The sequence below is a fragment of the Equus quagga genome, chromosome 3 (assembly GCF_021613505.1).
Source record: "Equus quagga isolate Etosha38 chromosome 3, UCLA_HA_Equagga_1.0, whole genome shotgun sequence".
NCBI lineage: Eukaryota > Metazoa > Chordata > Mammalia > Perissodactyla > Equidae > Equus > Equus quagga.
Genome location: NC_060269.1, coordinates 114,624,300 through 114,646,182, shown reverse-complemented (window position 1 = coordinate 114,646,182; position 21,883 = coordinate 114,624,300). Strand labels below are relative to the sequence as shown.

Here is a 21,883-nt window from a genome sequence, read left to right as displayed (position 1 = left end):
CCAACCTCACTTGAAATCAAGGACCATATTATTCAGCCCTGAGAAAGAAGGAAATCCTGACATAGGCAACAACATGGGTGGACCTTGAGGGCATTATGCTAAGCGAAGTAAGTTAGACAGAGAAATACAAATACTGTATGATCTCATTTATATGTGGATTCTAAAGAAGCCAAACTCAGAGACAGAGAGTAGAGCTTTGAAGAGCCCATGACAGCAAGAATATTGAAATTTGTGAATATCTTATGGCTCCAAATTTTGCACATTCAGCAATTTGTGGAAGATGATCAGAAAGGGAAAAAGAATGAGAAGATACACAGGGCTACCTGAGTATGGAATAACTTTTTTTTTTTTAAGGAAACCAGAATGTATCCATTTTAAGCTGCCTTTCCTCATAGTGGCCTTGTTGCATTATCCACTTAATTTATTGGTTTTCTTTTAAGGATTATAAATCTATACTTTATTAAGATAACGACTGACAGTGTGGTATGAAGTTTACATTTTAACAAAGTTTTCACAGAAACTTAACACATGCCTAAAAAGATTTTACAATGGAGCTCTTAACACGGATCTAGGTGACGTCAAGAACTGATGGATCTCATGATTCAAAACAGCATTTTGGGTGTTAGTCAATTCTAATGATTAAAAATTTTGTTTTGTTTTGTTTTGTTTTCTCTTGTGTTTTAAAGTGAACACTGCCCTGGTATGCAAGTCTAATCTTCTTCTGAGACCATAGTGTTTGAAATCATTCAGCTTTTGAATGGATTCAATGAACTGTTGCTGTCAGTGACGGAACCCTGTCACCAATGGTTTCAGATCTCAAAGTTCAAAAAGTAGAGAGGCTCCAAGAATTTTCCACGCTAATAGCATGGGCCCTTGTCTTCCCCTACTCTCCCACCTCCTATACCGCCCTCTTCCCTTCCTCAAATACCTCAGCCAGTGGCTTGGACGGATGAGCTGATATTTACAGCTTTATAACTGGAAAGAAAGCGTCTTCTCGTCAATTTCAAGAATCAGCCCCTCTAAGACCACGATCTGCCTGTGTATAGGCTCCAATAAAAGACTTGCTCTCCTCAACCAGTTTCCATCCCCCAAACGGCAGCTTTAATACGTTATTAACTGGCTTAGTCCTTTGTTGGGAACAGTATTAACTCAGGCAGCCAACACCTAGGCTTCTAAGTTTCACGCATCCACAGCTTTTAAACAGCCCATCACAGTCCTTGTTTAGGTTGACCAATGACACTTTTTGAAAAGATAAAATATCCTGGACACAGAACCAAATCATCATTAGTTGTTTGTTCTTTCCATTGTTTCACCATTTTCCCCCAATCAGCCCCCAAATTTTAAGAAAAATGATCCTACTCATTTCCCTTCCTCCCCACCCCATCCCTCCCACCCCGAAACATACACCAGTAGTAGACACAAACTACAAGCATGCTACGCTGTAAAAACGCAGAGTTAACGCTATTGGGAAGAATGCAGTGGGTCGTGGAGATGCTCTTTGAAGATCTACGGTTTCTTCCTGCTCTCCCACACACCCGCTCTGCAAGTTCTGTCCTTCATGGGGGGGGGGGGGGGGGACCTCTGCTTTTCTTAGCAAATTGCAGAATGGCTGCCTAGAAACACTTCTCCTCCCCCTCCTGGGATGGGTGTACAAACCAAACAGCATGGAACGGCTCTAAAGCACTTGGGCTGCTGTAGGGCACAGAAAATATACTGGCTCTTCAAAGGACATCTTCTCAAGCCACCTCTATGATGTTAAGACAAGTAGAACTCCTCTCCTCCCCCCCTTGAAACCTGTAGTCAGATGCAACAGGGGCTGGAGCTCAGGAGAGTTCTCTCTTGTCATCTTCTATGTCCTCCTCCTCCGATGGGTGGGAAGGCCACGTCAGCCTTTCCTCATAGAGGGATATGACCTGTGGGCACTTGACATTGGCTTCCTTGGCAGGGAGCATGTCAGCCTCATCAGTTTTTCCATTTTGTCAGGAACATGAGTTCCCCACTGGAGTCTGTGGCTCCAACAATCCACTCCAGCTCCGACTCCAAACCCCAGGCAAAGCTTCGTGGCCTTTCTGACTCTCCCACCTTCTTTGGCGTGCTCTCCTGTCCCTTATCTTCAGAATCGGAGTCAGCCTTGTGCTGGCCTCCCTCTGAGTTATCTGCCTCACGTGCTGTTTCCTGTGATTGTAGAAACTCCGCACTGAGGTCGGGACAACCTAGGTTCTCTTCTGGCTCCCACATGTTGTCCTGACCTAGAACCCCTTCTGCTCTAGGAGGTACTCCACTTTGCCCTTTACCACTCTACGGTCGAGAATTTTTTCCACCACGTGTTCCTCTTCCTCTTCTTCTGGCACCTCCTCCACTTTTTTCTTGCTTTGTTTTTTCCTCATTGTGCAGCCCAGCTTTCTGGTATAAAGGATGACACTGCTCAGAGCAGCGCCCAAGAGCCCAAGAGGAGTCGGTGCCACGCTACCGGTGTGTTGCATCCGGCTGGCCAGGGGAGTTGTGCCCAGAAAGGCAAGAAGCCCTGTGGCCATGGGAGAGCCCCTCACTGAAGGGGCACACCAGAGGCCCTGGCTAATGGCCTCCCCTCTGCCAAACAAGAGGGCCTGCAGTCTAGCTGCCCGCCGCCCGCACCATGCCCACTTCATTTACTGTTGATGCTGACAATAATTGTTTTTGGAAGTAGTTTGGAGCTGCCAGTTTGTAAGTCAGATGATAAAATCTTTCATGTAAATAAAAACGAGAGTACAATGCTGGTTGCCAGTGGCTGGGGGTGGGGGACATGAGATGTCAGTCAAAGGGTACAAACTCCCAGTTATAAGATGAAGCAGCTCTGGTGACCTAATATACAGCATGATGATTGTAGTTAACAACTCTGTATCATCTACTGGAAGGTTGCTGAGAGAGCAGCTCTTGAACGCTCTCACCACAAAAAAGAAGTGGTAATTATGTGACATGATGGAGGTGTCAACTAATGCTACTGTGGTCATCATTTCACCATATATAAGTGTATAAAATCATCAGGTTGTACACCTTAAACTTACACAATGTTATATGTCAGTTATAGCTCAATAAAACTGGAAAAAAGATTAAGGACCGTATATCCTAGATGAGCACTCACCATTGCTTGGCAATCCTAACACGTCTGCTATCCAGCTTGCTCTCCTGATCTTGCCACTACTCTTTATACCTTCTTCCCTGCTTCTCAAAATCCCAACATCCCTTCTACCTCCTCACTCTCAGCTGAATATGTTCCCACGAAAGAGAAAACAACTGGAGAGGACTCCTCCCGGTAGGACCAAGCCCCTTTGCCCCCACATTCTGCCATCTTTCCTCTTAGCAAGTGGGATGGTACCTGTTCCTAAGACCAGCCCCCTGACTCGTGTCCTGTATCCCATCCTCCTGCTAATTGAAGGCTTTCACTCCTACAATTCACCCCTCTTCCTCCAGTATCACTAGTTTTCCCCTCTCTACTGAATAATTTCCATCTGCACACAAATATGCCATAAAAACAAAACAAAATAAAATCCCCTTGACCCCTTATCCCTGTGCGGCTCTCACTTCAGCTCTCTGCATGCTTTTAAAGCAAGGATTTTGAAAGAGTCACCTATAGTCCTTATCTTCACTTTCTCACCTCCCAGTTTCCTTGTGTTTGTCACCACCCCTTTGCCAAAACAGCTCTTGTCGAGGTTGCCAATGATCTCCATCTTGCCGTGTCCAATGGTCAGTTCTCAGGTCTCATTTACTAGACCTGTCAGCAGCATTTGGCATGGAAGATTGCTCCTTCCTTCTTGAAACAGTTTCTTCACTTGGCATTTGGGACACCAGACTCTCAAATTTCTCTCACCAGCATCTCCTTCTCAGTCTCCTTCGCTGGCTGCTGCTCCTCCTCCACTCAACTAGTATATCTTGAGTGACCGAGGATCAGTCCTGGACCACTTTCTCTTTCTTATCTATATTCAGCTTCCTGTTGATCTCGTTTAATCTCACCACATCAAATATCTTCAAATTTTTATGTCAACCCAAACATTTCCTATGAACTCCAGACCTGTGTATCTAGCTGACTTCCCATATATCCTCTTGGTGTTTAATAGGCTTTCTAAGTGGAATATGTCTGAACCAAAGCCTTTGATTCCCTCCTCCACCTCCCTAAAACCTGTTCGACCCCAACACTTTTGAACCTCAGTAAAGAACACCAACCTTCACCTATTTTCTCAGGTGAAGAAGCTAGGAGTGATTCTTGGTTCCTGTTTTCCCCTATATCCAATCCATCAGCAAGTTCTGATTTTTTCACCCTCGAAAAGATAAAAAGACTATCCACTCCTCAACACCTTCACTGCTACAACCCAAGGCTCAGCCCCCATTTTCTTTTGCCTGGACTGCTGCTTTCATTCTTGCATCTCTGAAATTTGTTCTATACTCCACAACCAGAATGACATTGGGACACCATCTAATGACTTAAAAACAACAACAATAACAAAAACATAATTCAAATTATGTTTCTCCCTTGCTCAAACCCATCCAACGGCTTCCCGTTGTACTTTGAATGAAATCCACACTCGTTGTCATGATGGACAAAGCTGTAAGAATCCAGCCCCTGCCCACCCTCCTTTATCCTGCTACCTGACTTACTGAGCTTCAGCCACACTGACCTTCTCATTGTTTGTCGCACGAGACTCCCTTATCTCAGTGACCGGTTCTTTATGCCCCCTTCCCTCTGCCTGTACGTCTTTCCCTCCAGATTTTTACATGGTTTTCCTGAGCTTTAACATCACCTCCTCAGAGAATCATTTCCTGACTCCTGCATAAAATAAACACTGTGCTCCACCTTTTTTACCATACTTTATTTCTCATCGTAAGGCTTATCACAATCTGAAATTATACTATCTCTTCATTTATTTATTTACTGTTAGTCTCTTCCACTTGGACTTTTTCTATCTTGTTCACATCCATATTCCCAGTGCATAGATTAATGCCTGGTAGATAGTAGGTTCTCAAAAATATTTGTTGGGTGAATTTATATATTTACCTCAATTACTCAAAAGACACTTAGGGGAGTCATTCTAGTCTTTTCCTGCTCAAGTCAGTCCCCTCTCCCCACCACCATGAGTCGTCAAGTCCTTTAGAATCAGCTACCCCAATATCTCTTAAATCCCTTCTTTTTGTCACACCCACAGCCCCTACTGAAGGTCTTTGTCATCTTTGATCATTCTACTGAAGCAACCAGTGAATCTGGTCTTCCCAGCTTCCCCGACAATTCTTTCCCTGTAGGACTTCCAGAGAGATCTTCTCAAAACATAAATCCAATTATGTCTCTCTTCTGCTACACGGCCTTCAATAGCTCCCCATCACCTGAAGAAAGAAGTCAAAATTCCTTAGCTGGACACAGCTGGAGTTGGTCACGTTTCCAGCCCTGTTTCCTGCCACTGCCCTTCCACGTATGTCCTATGCTCCTGTTGTAGCCAAGCTACCTGCAGTTCCCAAACAGGCACGTTCTTTCGCTCACACTCTCCCCTCTACTTGAGGACTTTTCCCTTTCTCTCGCCTGGCCAAGTGCTCCTTATCCTCTGAGATTAAGTGCAAAGTCACCTCTTTGAGTCAGCCTTCCTGATTTCGGTGAGCATTTGGGATTTCTCCTCTGTGCTCTCAAAACCCATACCTGTATGGCATATATTTGTTTTACATGAATGTCTCATTGTCACTTATTTATTAAAAACACAAATAAATTCTTATTGAGCAACTCCTACATGCTAGGCACTGTTCTAGGCACTAGGGATACAGTTGGGTACAAAACAGACAAAATATTTGCTTCCAAGCAGCAAATGGGAGACAAACGTTGAAAGTAAATGAGTAAAATACACAGTATGGTTAGGTGATGGTACACGCAGTGGAATGAAATGATTCTGGGAAGGGGCATATGGAGGCTTGGAGTGGGAGCTGAATATTGAATAGGACAATCAGGGAAGGTATCACTGAAATGACATTTGAGTAAAGGCCTGGAGAAGGGGAGGAGAAAGCCACATGGACATCTGGTAGACGAGCATTTCCTGTCTATGGAATAGCAAGCAGAGGGGCATGAACATGGGAGTGGGCTGGGCTTGCTTCAGAGAAAGCAAGAAGACCAATGCGCTTGAAGCACAGTCAGCAAGGGGAAGAGAAGCAGGAGCAGGTCAGAAAGTGACAGAGTGCTCAGCAGAAGGGCGTGATCTGACACACGTTTGAACAGGATCCCTCATCTATTGCTTAGAGAATGAAGGACAAGGGTGGATGCTCGGAGAGCAGTTACGAGGCCTCTGCAACAGTCCAGGAGAAGGGCTGTGGTGGCTTGGGCCAGGATGGCTGTCCCCATTAGACTGGAAGTGACTTGAGAGCTGGGACTAAATCCCACTTGTGCTTTAATCCCCAGCTGCTAGCACAGTGCCCAGCACATCACACAGCAGGCCCTCAACAGCACTGAATAACAAATGAACCAAGTTGTCTCATGAAGAAACTAGAGCTCCTGAAGTCAGCACTGTTTGTTTCTCCAGCGCCAGCCTTTACAGGATTTTGTTTCCAGTGGGCAAGCTTTGTTTTCTGTTTTTCCTAATTGAATGGCTCGTAGGCCCTTCTGAGGATATTCTGAGGACAGCGTGGGTGTTTGCTTGGGGGCCAACACCACCAAAATCTGATTGTGAAATTGTTTTTTAAATTACCTTTGGACATTTGAAACATGTTTTTTTTAAAAAAATAAGTAAAAACTATACATTTCTCCAAGGCAGGCTGCCTTAGGTAATCAAGCACCCGCAGACCCTTAGAACACAGTCCAGACTTGTTGAAACTTATCTGTCTGGTTCTAATGTAAAGATCAAAGAGGAAAAGGCATTTGAAAAAAGATTCCAAAATGATATTTGAATAAGCTAATTGAGAATTAATTTTTTTTAGAAAAGGAAATACACAAGGAGATTTTGGGGGGCTGGGGTGTAAGTAATTCCTTACATTCGCTGTAAAATTGGGCCATTCTATGGCCTCTCAGAGTTGTAAGCCTTCAGTAAGATAATGTACCTATAATGCCCAGCACTAGGCTTACCATAGACTGGCACTCAAGAAATGCCAGTCGTGTCATCGTCCTCCCCACCCGCCCACCTTTTTCCCTTATAAATTCCCCCGGCTGTTTGCTGCAGCCCAGAATGTTCTTCATCCTCCAGACCTCTCCCAGATGACAAGGTCATTTTTCTAATCTGATAAAAAGCAGGGCCGTGATATGACTTTCAGGGGCCCCTTCCTCATAATAATATCAAAATTAACAATTATTTTTGACATAACTTGCAATACTTCAATATTTTATTTTGCAATATCTTATTTCTTATCTTAGGCAAAATGTCACCAATTTTCAAAGATCCTAAAATTTTCATTTTTTTTCTGCTGAGACAAAAATAAATACATTTTTTAAACCCTGGAAGTATATTTTTTTTTCTTCTGATTCTAAAAGAAATGAAAACAATTTTGTCCTTAAAAGTATTGTGGGCCCCAGGCACTGTGCCTAATGAATGTGGGGTGGAAAGAGAAAGAAAAGGTGAAGCAACTGGAAGCTGCTTGAGAAAGGGGTCTCGAGTCTATGGGAAGTTGTACTCGTCCACCAAATGGGTTTTCTTAACTCCTTGACCCCTCAGTCCCTTCTAGAAGGTTGGCGAGGGGAGGGACAATATAAGATTTGTCCCTTGAAACTAAAGGAAAACAAAGAAGCCGTCTGTGACAGGGTCAGTAAAAGTGAGCTAATGTGAACCAGAGCAAAGTCTCCATCTAACTAGGAAATTAACTGTTCCCAGGGACGCACGCCCAGGCCTGGTGTAGGTCCTGCCCCCGGGCCAGCAGTAATGAATGCCGAGCAGCCCCTCACAATGGTCCAGGAAACCACCCACCCCCAGCCCAACCTCAGGGGCCTCCAGGTCACTGCTCACGAGGGCCAGCGCAATCATGGGCAAACAAAACCGAAAGGCAGCCTGCTTTGGGGGACAGGTGATTCCTGGACCAGTGGGGAGTGTTGGTAAGAGACTAATTGATCACCAGGTAGGATCCTCTGCCACTTTTTCTCCAGGACTGGGCCACCTTCAGCATCTCTAGGGAACGTCATGAACTGGTGCTTCAGTGGAGGGACAGCATGGACAGAAGCTTCTAGAACTGAGCTAACCGTAGTAATCTTCTTTTCAACCTTCCCAAAGGGTTCTGGAGGTCTCTTCTTACCCTGGAGGATGGCCCTGATGACTCACCAGCATTCCTCTTAACTAGGCTCTTTTCCCAGTGTCGGGCATAGAGCAGCAAGGAGACAATGAAAATAGGTTGCTGTACTCATAACTCATCATTCTTTTAATTTCATCTTGGTTTTATTATCAGTTCATTAACAGCGGGCACGACTTCTATTCCTTTCTTCATTCATTGAACAAATGTTTATTGAGGGCCTATTAGGTACCAGGCACTGTCCTAGGCACTTGGAATCCTGCAATAAACAAAATAAGGACCCCCACCCTGTGGAGCTGACATCACAGAGGGGAAAATAGACCAGAAACGACAATGTGACACCATAGTTTATCGTCCCTAGGATGGCAATGCTAAAAGATGCACTGTTATTCTACGTGCCACTAAAGAAACAAAGAAAAAAAGAAAGGAGACTACTAATTAATTGCAGTCAGTTATAAAACACATCCTGAGCTCATGTATGTTAAAGTGTGAGAAAAAACCACGCAACTTAGAATTGATTAGATTTGGTAAATAAATTACATAGTATATTAGAAGGTGATCGTGAGAAAAAAAGTAGAGCAGGCAAAGGAGGTTTGGAAGGCGAGTGGTGACACTGAAGAGACTTGAAGGACATGAGGCCATTAAATTAGTGGCAACTATTGTTTTTTTCAAGACAATTTTCTTTAGAACAGTTTTAGGTTTATAATCAAAATTGAGAGGAAGGTACAGAAATTTCCCATGTACCCTCTGCCCCGACACACGCATAGCCTCCCGCATCATCAACATCGCTTACCAGCTGGTACATTTGTTACCAAGGGTGAACCTGCATTGACACATCATTATCATCCAAAGTCCAGAGTTCACATTAGGGTTCACTCTTGCTGTGGTCCATTCCATGGGTTTGGACAAATGTATAATGACATGTATCCATTATTATAATAGCATACAGTGTATTTTTACTGCCCTAAAAATCCTTTGCATGCTACTTAGTCATCCCTTCTCCCCATTCCGCCACTGGCAAGCACTGATCTTTTTACCGTCTCCATAGTGTGGCCTTTTCCAGAATGTCATATAGTTGGAATCACATGGTATGTAGCCTTTTCTGATTGGCTTCTTTCACTTAGCAGTATTCATTTAAGTTTCCTCCAGGTCTGTTCATGGCTTGATAGCTTATTTCTTTTTCAGTGCTGAATAATATTCCATCAGCTAATTTTTTTAAAAACATAAAAAAGAAAAATAATACCTTATTGAGATACAATTTACATACCATAAAATTCAGTGAATTTTAGTAAATTTAAATTTGCAGAGTTAGGCAAACATTACCATAATCCAGAGTTAGAGTGTTTTCTCTTTTTTTTGTCATTTTTTATTGTGGTGGGAAAGAAACACTTAACATGCGATCTACCCCCTTAAGAAATTTTTTAATAGATTTACAGTATTGATAACTGTAGGTGCTATGTTGTATAGCAGATCTCTAGAACTTATTTATCTTTTATAACTGAAATTTTACACTCATTGAATAACGAGTCCCCACTTCCACCTCTCCCCAGCCCCTGGAAACAACCTTTCTACTTTCTGCTTCTATGAGTTTGACTACTTTGATACTTTATATAAGTGGTATCATGCAGCATTTGTCCTTCTGTGACTGGCTTATTTCACTTAGAATAATGTCCTCAAGGTTCACCCATGTTGTTGCATATTGCAGAATTGCCTTTTTTTTAAGGTTGAATAATATTCCACTGTATGTATATACCACATTTTCTTTATCCATTCATCCCTCAATGGACATTTAGGTTGTTTCCACATTTTGGCTGTTGTCAGTACATTAGTCCCTCCTGACTCGTGGTTTCAGTTACCTGTGGTCAACTGCGATCCACAAATATTAAATGAAAAATTCCAGAAATAAACAATTCATAAGTTTAAATTGTACCCCATTCTGAGTAGTGTGATAAAATCTTGGGCCATCCCGCTCTGTCTAGCTGGGGACATGAATCCTCCCTTTGTCCTGTGTATCCACGCTGTAAATGCCACCCACCCTTTAGTCACTTGGTAGCTGTCTAGGTTGTCAGGTCAGCTGCAGTGGTATCGCAGCACTTGTGTTCAAGTAATCCTTATTTTACTTAATAGTGGCCCAAAGGTCAACTTCATTATTATTGTTGTTAATCTCTTACTGTGCCTAGTTTATAAATCAAACTTTATCATGGGTATGTTTGAATAGGAAAAAATATAGCATATTTAGAGTTTGGTACCATCCATGGTTTCAGGTATCCACTGGGGGTCGTGGAACATATCCTCCACAGATAAGGGGGGACTATTGTAATGCTTCAATGAACATGGGAGTTAAAACATCTCTTCGAGATTCTGATTTCCATTCTTTTGGATAAATACCCAGAAGTGATATTGCTGGATCATATGATAGTTCTATTCTTAATGTTTTGAGGAAATTCCATACTGTTTTCCATAGTGACTGCACCATTTTTCATTCCCACCAACAGTGAACAAGAGTTCCAACTGCTCCATGCTCTCACCAACACTTACCTTTTGTTTTTTTTGATAAAAGCCCTACTAACAGGTGTGAGGTGATATCTCATTATGGTTTTGATTTGCACTTCCCCAGTGATCAGTGATGCTGAGCATCTTTTCATGTACAGGTTGAAACAGCGACTATTTACTGAACAACTGTGTGCTCCATGCGGACAGAAATCACGTGTCCATCACTCTGTCCCCACTGTTAAAGTGTCTGACACAGGGTAGGTACTTAAAAAATGTTTTTTGAGTGAATAAGCTACTGTATATCAGGCACTCCACAGATATTATTTCCAAATTCTTATCAAATGCTTGGAGGTAGGAATTATCATCCCCATTTTGCGGATTATGAAACTGAGACTTGGAAAAGTTAAATAACTTGCTGGAGGTCACATAGCAAGATGGAGAGAACATAGGACTCAAACCCAGATCTCTCTGACGTTAGCACGGAAAGCCTTTCTCTACACTTCACTGCCTTCTCTGCTTCTGGCCATTTTAATGTCCTTCTAGTGCAAAACACCAAAGGCAAATTGGGACATCAGGCAAGCAAGGCTTCTGGATAAAAACCAGACTCATAGAAACCAGAATGAAACCTCCGGGAATAGAAAACCCTGTTGACTGCCGGGAAAGGCTATGTTTTGCAGACTTGCGAGCAGTTTTGCTTGTTATCGCAGATCTCAAGTTCTAGCTGCCTTCACTTTAAAATCTATTATTTGAGGGAATTAAAACTCCCTGCTTCAAAAGAGATAACTTTTATAAAAACCCTTTCTCCTATTAAACAGTTTAACCCAAACTGGCAGCACAACTGTTGAAAACAAACTTCCTCTGATATTTGACAGAGCATAAGGCCAAATAACCGTGGGTGTGGGAATCTACCATGATCTTTCCAGGACTTACTAAGACATCCTATGTATAGAAATATATCTTGGGTAAACCTGTTAAGCCAATATTGGCTTAACTCAAAATTAAACCTAATTTGAAACAACTGTTTTTTCCTTAGCCAACTGGCCAGCGTATTGTTCTTCAATTAAAACAATAGAAAATCCAAAGTCAAAGTCAACTTAACCCCAAGAAAGCTGTTTCATATTAACTAGGCTCTTCCGGAAACCACTCACGCTACGAGCTGGTGTCTCCATCACTACCCCAGAATAGGAGGATATCAGTGGTCAGGCAAGGTCCTGAAAGACTTCAAATTTTGCTTCCAAACATGAGGGGATGATTAAGCTCAGTATGAATGAACCAACCTTTGGGGCAGTCTAGGCAGAGATCAGAATTTACAGGTTCCAAAGACCTTTATTGCTTTGCTTCATTTGTAACCTGCTCAGGGGAATACCCAGAGTGGATCCTATGTACCAGGAACCCACTCTTTTTTTGTTGCAGGAGAGTATTCCATTGTATGAATGTACCAAAATTTACTTACCCACTTTTGTGTTGATGTATGTTTGGGTTGCTTCCAGTTTTGAGGTATTACAAGAGAGGTGCTAGTACCAACAGGGCTGGGGGGGAGGAGGGAGTGGTGGTAGTGCTATGGACTGAATTGTGTTCCCCCAAAATTCATATGTTAAAGCTCTAACATCCAGTCTGACTTCATTTGGACAGAGGGCCTTTGCAGAAGTAATTTAGGTTAAATGAATTCATAAGGCCCCAATCTGATAGGATTAGTGTTCTTATAGGAAGAGACACCAGAGAGCTCTCTCTCCAGGTGCACAAAGAAGAGATCATGTGAATGCACAGCAAGAAGGCAGCTGTCTATAAGCCAGGAAAAGAGCTCTCACCAGAACCCAATCTTGATGGCACCCTGACCTCAGACTTCCAGCCTCCAGAACTGTGAGAAATCAATTTCTGGGGTATTGTGTTGTGGCAATCCTCGCTGACTAAGACAGGCAGATTGGGTGTGAGCGAGTTATTGATGAGAAAGGGACACAAAGGGACTTTTCACGCAAGGGTGGTGGAAATATTCCAAATCTTGACCTGGGTAGTAGTTACATGGGTACATGTAAATACATAGGTAAACAGATTTATCAAAATGTCCACCTAAGATTTGTATGTTTTTGTGTATATAAACTTTACTTAAACTTAGAAAAGGCATTCTGACTCCTACCCTTCCCAATTGTCTTAGTCCATTCGGGCTGCTATAATAAAATGCCATAGACCAGGGGGCTGATAAACAACAGAAATTGACTTCTCACAGTTCTGGAGGCTGGAAGTCTGAGATCAGGGTATCAGCATGGCTGGGTGAGGGACATTTTCCAGGTTGCAGACTTCTCGCAGCATCTTCACATGTTGAAAGGGGCTAGAAATCTCTCTGGAGCCTGTTTTATAAGGGCACCAATCCCATTCATGAGGGCTCCACCCTCATGATTTAAACACCTCCCAAAGGCCCCACCTCCTAGTACCATCACTTTTTGGGATTAGGATTTCAAACATGAATTTTGGAGGGACACAAACATTCAGACCATAGCACCAAGAAAATCTGTATTTCAACAAGATAACCACATAGTCTGAATGCCTTTGCACAGGCCTGGTAGGAGAGAAAGTCACGTGTATTATTTCTGTCTCAATGTATTTCTATGCGTTCTTGCGTGTAATAAGTAACTCAGGGGGTTATGTAATTTGCCTAAGATCAAGCAAATGGCAAATGGCAGATCTGGATTCATACTCATGCCCGACTGACCTCAGGCCATGCCCCTTTCCCTAACCACACTAGATCTGATAGTGAACCTGCTCAGCTGAGGGAATGTGCCAGAAGGACACCCTGAAGCTTCCAGAGGCTGCAGGGTGGCTGAGGAGTCTGAGACAGGGGCACCTCTCTGGGGCACCAGAGCCTGAGTCACCACTCGAGGAGCAAGCCTGCCCTCGCTGCCCTGTCGGAAGGGAGTTGAAGAGCCTGGAAAGAGCAGGCGGCACGGAAGCCGACGGCTCCAAGAGAGGAGCCAAACAAACAGCTGGGCGGCCGGGCCAAGAACAACAGGAAGCTCCCAGCCGCACCCCTGCTCGCCCTGGCCTGCAGACCCGGGGTTATTTTCTCCAAAGGGCCTGCTGCAGATGTTACATAAACAAAACCTCCATTGACTCCAGTTCTGGGCCTGGCCTAAAATAGCCCATGGGCTTTCCCCCGACTCTGAAATTTCTCTGCCATCCTTAAAGGTCCCCAGTGTGGATGAGCTGCTTCCCTCCGAGACCACAGGTGCAGACATCACTCTACAGCATCCTCGAGAGGTCTCCCTAGGCTCGTTTCCTTTCTCAGCAGGTCAGACGCAAGGTGTCCTTCTAAGACTGTTGATGGCTCCTGGGCCATTGAACAGTCCTATGTGTCCTCTCACCAGTGAGGCAGGAGGCAGGTTCTGAGGGACAGCTGGGCTGGCCAGCAGCAGGCATGAGAGGGGCTGGCTCTCTCTATCTCTCTCTCTGACTCTCTTTCTCCTACGCTTCGTAGGGTGAAGTTTGAGTGAGAGCCGAGCAAGCTCTCCAGGTAAGAGCGTGAGGATTCCTTGCCAGGTTTCTTTTTGATCTTGATTTAGTGACTGAATGCTCTGCTCCTTGCTCTTTCTCTGAGTTTCTGTAAGTTTCCTTGACCCCATTTACACTTCATCTTTGTTTTGCAGAAAACCGTTCCATTTGTGAACATCTGGAGATTCACAGATCTGTGACACAGCATGGGGTCACCCTGGGCTTGACCACTTCCACACAGGTCCCTGAAAACCTATTATAATCTTTTCCCTGACCGCCTGCACTGCCCTAGAAGCTTAACTCATAAACATAACAAAATAACATCTGCAATTTAAAAAAAAGTTTGCATTAAATACTTACTATATGCCTGATACCATGCTAAGCATTTTCTGTGTTTTATTTTATTTTATTCCCATTGAACAGTCCTATGAGATAGATACAATTATTATGTCCAGATTACAGACAAGAAAACTGCAGCCTAGTGGAGGGAGGATGGGAAGCAGTGGGAGCGTATGGAGAGACCTCCCAGGATCCACAGGAAAGGTCCGCACTCTGGCCGAGGGGCCGGAGCCAGGCAGTGGAGATGGTGGGAGGGGGCGCTGAGGGAGCCTGGAGAACCCTGGCCTTCTGTGGACTTTAGTTCAGATCCAGTTCTCTTCTCTCTGGTGGCCTCTGTGAGGCTGGCTGGTTCTAGCGTTGCTCTAGGATAACTCCCAGGCCTGAGGCAGCTTTGCCTTTAGACAGAGTCAAAGCCTTAGTTTGTCTCTAGAAAGAAGCCTTGCCTCTCTGGGTTCCCACAATTTTATTCTTTATCCATTTGTTTTACCCATCCACCCACCCATCTATCCCAGAAACATTTCCTGAGCATCTACTATGTGCTGATACTAGGCATAGGGTTACAGAGATGCATTTTAAAAGTAATGCAATGCAGTCTTGCCTTCCAGGAGTTCAAGCTCTAATGTAGGAGGCAGAAAAGAAAAACAGCATGGAAAACAACAGAAGGATAAAGGCAGCAACAGATGCTATCACAGGCTGGGAAAGCCCAGGGTGGAGGTAGGGGGCCTGACTCAGTCTTTATGGGAGGTACCGGTGGTGTATGTGAGTGTGCCCAAGTGTGCCCCACAGAGCAAAGGAGGGTAATGATACAGAGAGGCTTCCAGAGGAGATTCTTGGGGGACACGTATTTCTTTCTCTTGGTGTTTCCTTCCATGTGGAGACCTCCACTAGAGGACCACTCCTGGCCTCTTGCCACTCCTTTATTCATCTCCCCAGGGGAGGAGGAGTGACTTATCTGATGGGGGAGTTCAGGAGAGGGAATCGGGACGGTGTGACTCAGTCGTTCCCTCGTGAGGACCCTTCCCTTTGGCTCCTCCATGCCGTAAACTTCCAGGCTTTTGCCAGGAAGGTGCTGCTTGTAACTGGGTAGGTAAGTTCAGCACAGGAAGAGAGATTGAAAAGCCCATTAATATATTTAAACCACATTCTCCAACCCAGCTTTCATGAGTATTGATCTCCATTTGCCCGACTCCTGGGACAGGTAAGAAAGGTACTATTTATCGCACTCCCTCAAACCCCAACAACATTGCTTACCTTAAGTCTGGGTGGACACGCAGAAGTGGGCAACGGGGTGGGCTCACCGCTCTGGCTTTGCTGGGAGTACTCTTCACTGCAGGTGCTGAGCTGAGACCAGGATGATCCTGATCTCTGCAGAGAGAGGAGGCACATTTTCAGGGACGTCCATGGCCTCATCCCCTGCTTTAGAGCTTCCTGTTGACCCAGCTCTGCAGCAAGAGAGGAAAAAGGCATACAGGATGAAAAAGCAAATTTGGACTGTCCTTTTTTAAGAGTCTGAAGCAATTCTACAAAGGTCGTGAACTGCCTTTGGTCCAAGTCTGGAGTTCCCGCTGATGTTCCAGATAAGAATCTTGGAATAGCCGCCTGCTTTCCTTTCAGTCTGTCTTTATTTTGGAAGGGCTCTTTTGTAAATGTTTTTGGCTTGCCTTTCTGGAACACCTTTGCCCTGTTGTTTCTCATGCTTGTCGACTTCTTGTGGAGCTGAACTTGGGACCATGTTTGTCCCTAGAAGAAAATGTTGTAACCATATTATTTTGTACATTATGGGAGGCTGGTCAGGACTACTGCCCCTTTTTTCTCAGATGACACGTTACTGAGGGACCTAAGGTGGTGGACCACCAAAATTGGATTGGCAAAAACTCAGAGAGTCCCACTTAGACACCCGTTGGTGTTCTCACATCAGGCAATGCCAATTCCTCATTGACTCTATCAGCTGGTTCCTCAACTGGTGACTGGGTTGGTTCTTTTCTCCTACGTTATGACACCAAAAGCTTCAGAGTGACTAATAGGACAGTAGAAGGAGCTGTTAGACAAGTTCCCCAAACTGAACAGTAAAATACTAGCAATTAGCCAAGCAGGGTGGCCCTGTGTATACTTCGGAAGCTTCATCTTGCAATGGGGTGGTTGCCTATTCAAAATCTCTGAGCCAGAGAGAAGCTTTGGCAAGGTGGTATCTTGGGTTTTGTGGGCTGCCCAGGATTTTGGATCTTGCTTCCATCAGCAGAGCTTGGTCAATTGGGGTCAACATGACAGTTGCCACAATTAGACAGGCTTGTAGATTCCATGGGCAGGTCCTGGCTCCAGCAAGGTGAGGGAGATGGGCAGTTCCACTGGCCTTGCACTCACACACAGGGAGGGTTGCTCATGGTCTCTGGATAGATAGATCCCATGTCAGAGAAACCTATAATGCAGGGGATTTAGTGGTGACAGGCTTTGAGGGCAGTGGCTGGGAAGGAGATGCATAATAGGAGAATCTTGCAAAAATATTTGGAGCTTGTGTTCACCTAAGCCACCTAACTCCCCATGGAGCCTTGGACTTCAATTCAAATCCTGGCCAGCCCTCGGTGAAGGCTGTTATTGAATACACTTCTGTGACTAGGACAATTACAGAATGTGGAAAATATCAAGCAAAAGCAATATATATGTATTTGGAGTCACATGAGAACAGGAATTACCAAAATTGATTGCAGATCATAAAAGATCCCTATTATGGCAGAGACAAGAAAGCTGGCAAAACTAGCATCTTTGAGGACTCACAGTCGCTCACAGGTTAAAAGGACAAGCAAATCTGTTGAGAAATAAGAAGGAAACAAGATGGTACATGAGGAGACTTTACCGCATGTGATAATTTGTTAGTGTAAGTGAGCATAAGTGAGGCCATCTTGTTATGCTAAATGGCTAAATGTCACTACTCGTTGCTCTGCATGGACTCTAAAAAATTCACATGCTCCCCTGATTTATGGCCTCCACTTACATATGTACTCCCCGATAACTTGATAGATTAAAACTTTGTTCTGTGAGTTTCTCTCCAGGAATAGGCTGACTGCAGGCAGGAAACACACCTACAAGGTATCCATCACAGCTAACAGAAGAATGGAACAATAAAAAAACATGGAGTCCATCATGACTGAAGGAAACCCCCTCCTTACTGCCAATTTTCCCTATACAACTACCTCAAGATTCTGTAATTTTTGAAGATGGTTTTTTTGAGACGTTAGTCTGCCATCTTCCTGACTGTTTCAGCTAATTGAATTAAAACTTCCTTTCTCCATCACCATCTTGTTGTGATTAATTGGCTCAGATCACTGTGAGCAGAACGAGCCCACTGCTTGGTAACACTAGGGCTGCCGTAACACAATACCATAGCCTGGGTGGTTTAAAACACAGAAATTTCTTGTCTCACAGTTCTGGAGGCTGGAAGTCCAAGATCAAGGTCCTGGCAGGTTTGGTTTCCTCTCTCCTCGGCTTGCAGAAGACAGCCCTCTGGCTGCCTCTTCACACGGTTGTCCCTTTGTGCACTAGCACCCCTGGTGTATTTCTCTTCTTAGAAGGACACCAGTCATGTTGGATTAGGGCCTACCCTAACTGCCTCATTTTAACCTCATTAATCAGCTCTTTAAAGATCTTATCTCCATATGTCTATGATGAAATTGTCCTAATTACTGTAAGCAATGCTAGTTGTTATAATAGATAAATCCTAAAGTCTCAGGGTTTAACACAATAAAAAAATTATTTCTCACTCACATCAAAGTCTATTTCAATCAGCCAGAGGCTGTGGGATGGCTGGGCAAAGCAGAGTCATTTGGGGACCTGCCTGCCATCTTCAACACATGCTGTGGCTAAGGACACTTTGGAGTGAGAGGTTAGGAGGAAAGTGTGGAAAAGACACACAGCTCTTAGTGGTCCTGACCCAGAAGTGACACATCCCTTCCACTTACATTATGTCAACAAGAGCTAATCTTACACTCTCACCTAGATGAAAGGGGCCTGAGAAATGTAGTTTGTATCTAAGCACAGCAGGCGACGTGGGTTTGGTGAATATCTAGTTAGCCTCTGCCACAGGAATGAAGCAAGATTGGCCAGTCTCAAGTCTAAAGATGGGCCAATTCTTCTGGGGACTGGTTACCAGGTACTAGAGAGTCAAGCAAACACGCCTGAGGATAAAGGCATCAAGGGACCCTTCGAGGTTCCCAAAGCCATGATGAACCTTTGTCTTAAGTGATGCTCCCCAACCTTTTTTGTGTCATGGCACACATAGAACAGAATAATTCTTGTCCTGTGTATTAGACTCTGGATGAGGCTGTTCAAGGCCAGAGGGGATAGTTCAGGAGGCTTCATCCACTCCACAAGGCCACTTGGCTTCCGTGATGACTGAGGCTTGTATACTGGTAACCCGTTTGTAGCATAGTAGTGTGCTGTGCCTTACAGGGGAGGAAGTTGTGGTCTAGAGAACAAAGCAGGTGACCTGTAGATCAGATGTGTGTTCCGTGGAGACCCAAACCTACTGCTGCCATCATAGGATAAAACCAGAGAGGGAAACCAGGAGCTGTAAAAGCCAGGGGAAGCGGTATTATCCTGAAGAACTCTACAAGATGATAAAGACCACAGACTTTCTCTTCAGCTGGAATCCATATTCAGAGTGGGAGGATCCCTCCTGGTGAGCAGATCTGGTGAGTTGGACTATCAATTATATTTGTAGCAACTTTTCCTTCTCACTCCTGCAGTAGTGAACTGGGGGAGAATTACGAAAGAAATCCAGACATGGACGTTAATACCCATCAGAAAATACAATGAAGGACAATGGAACAGAATAGAGAGCCCAGAAATAAACCCATGCAAATACGGTCAATTAATTAATTTATGACAAAGGAGCCAAGAATATACAGTGGGGAAAGAAAAGTCTTTTCACTAAGTGGTGTTGGGAAAACTGGACAGCCACATGCAAAAGAATGATACTGGACCCCAATCTTATACCATACACAAAAATCAACTCAAAATAGATTAAAGGCTTGAATGTAAGACCTGAAATGATAGAACTCCTATACGAAAACATAAGAGGTCCGGACCTTGACATCAGTCTTGGAAGCGATTTTTTGAATTTGACTCCAAAAGCAACGAAAACAAAAGCAAAAATAAACAAGTGGGACATCAAACTAAAAAGCTTTTGCACAGCAAAGGAAACTATCCACAAAATGAAAAGGCAATGGGAGAAAATATTTGCAAATCGCATATCTGATAAGGAGTTAGTATCCAAAAAATATAAAAATCTCATACAACTCAACAGCAAAAAAACCAAACAATCCAATTAAAAAATGGGCAGAGGAATGGAATGAACATTTTACCAAAGAAGACATACAGATGGTTAACAGGTACATGAAAAGGTGCTCGACATCACTAATGAGCAGGGTAATGCAAACCAAAACCACAATGAGTTATCACCTCACAGCTGTTAGAAAGGCTATCATCAAAAAGTCAACAGATAACAAACGTTGGTGAAGATGTAGAGAAAAGGAAACCCTTGTACACTGTTGGTGGGAATGTAAAATTGTGCAGCCACTATGAAAAACAGTATGCAGCCTCCACAAAAAATTAAAAATAGAACTACCATATGATCCAGCAATTCCACTCTGGGTATATATCTGAAGGAAATGAAAACAGCATATTGAAGAGATATCCACATTCCCATGTTGACTGCAGCATTATTCACAACAGCCAAGATATAGAAACAACTTGTGTCCATTGACAGATGAATGAAATAGACAAATGGATGAATAAAGAAAAGAAATGGAATATTATTCTGCCATGGGAAAGAAGGAAATTCTGCCATTTGCGCAACATGGATGGACCTTGAGAGCATTATGCTAAGTGAAATAAGTCAGACAGAGAAAGACAAATGCTGCATGGTATCACTTATATGCGGAATCTAAACAAACGTTGAGCTCACAGAAACAGAGAGTAGAAAAGTGGTTGCCAGGGGCTGAGGGGTGGGGTGGGGGAAATAGTGAGAGGCTGGTAAAAGGGTACAAACTTTCAGCTACAAGATGAACAAGCACTGAGGATCTAATATAAACCATGGTGAGTATAGTTGATAACACTGTATTGTAGAATTGAAATTTGTCAAGAGAGTAGAACTTAAATGTTTTCACATACACACAAAAAGATGACTGCGAGGTGATGGGTATGTTAGTTAACTAGATGGGGGAATGCTCACAATGTATATCAAATCATCACAATGTACACTTAAACATCTTACAATTTTATTTGTCAATTATACCTCAATAAAACCAAAAATTTTTTTAAAAAGGAAAAATAACAAAGGAGAAGAAAACAGAATGTACATTCCTGAACATTGAACATAGGCTCAATGTTAAAAAATTTACACACGCTCTCTTTGGTTTGGTTTAAATCATCTCCACTTTCAACTAACAAATATTTAGCTTCATCTATAAAAAACCTCGGTTGATGCTTACAAGCCATGGGAAAACGTTGTTAAATTACAACATTGCAGAGAGGCTGGAGGACAATTAAAAACTCACATACTTTTGACAGACACCCCTCTGATGGAAATCAATTTGCATCCTGTGATAATTGCACCATCACAGAATCTTTGCAACATTCTCAGCCCTGGACATCTTGAATTACAAATGCCAGGTAGCACTTAAAACTGACTGACTCGGAGATTAAATGGGGTTTTGCCTGAAAATCAGCTCTTTCACAGAAATCATTCTTGCTTTCCACAAAGTTATGAAAAATAAATTGGAGAAATCTTTTATTAAGATTTTTAAAGCAAATAAGTAGCTTTCAGGCTAATATCCAAATCCTTTGTCATTTCCTTTCTCCACTTTCATCAAACATGTGAACGCTTAACCACACAGGAAGAAGTTGGTGGACTTGGAAAATTGCTGAATTCTCTTATTTGAATCAATCCACATTAAACACAAGCTCTTGCTTCATTAGCAAGTGAAGGATAAACATAACTTATGCTGGGTGGACTATGGAAGTGAAGTCCCTCTTAGCCCAGTGATCCTGGAAAAAATGAATGATTCCGACAGAAATCCGAGGAGAGAAGGATTTCCTGAGACTGGTTTGGACCAAACCATCCACATATCAAATCTCTGATTCCCACACAATCCAGCCTCAAAGGATCACTGACTCTAGAGGCCTGTGCACCACTGGGGGAGCGTGAGACAATTTTTGGTGGTAGAAAGATGAAAAAAATAATTTTCTTTTGCTGAGAAAGATTAGCCCTGAGCTAACATCTGTTGCCAATCCTCCTCTTTTTTTGCTTGAGGAAGATTAGACCTGAGCTAATGTCTGTGCCAATCTTCCTCTACTTTGT

The 21,883-nt window shown here is 43.4% G+C and overlaps 1 pseudogene; it reads right to left on the bottom strand.

The window, feature by feature from the left end:
• Window positions 1-1,571: 1,571 nt before the first annotated feature.
• On the bottom strand, window positions 1,572-2,387 carry LOC124236889 (chromobox protein homolog 1-like; annotated as a pseudogene).
• Window positions 2,388-21,883: the final 19,496 nt, after the last annotated feature.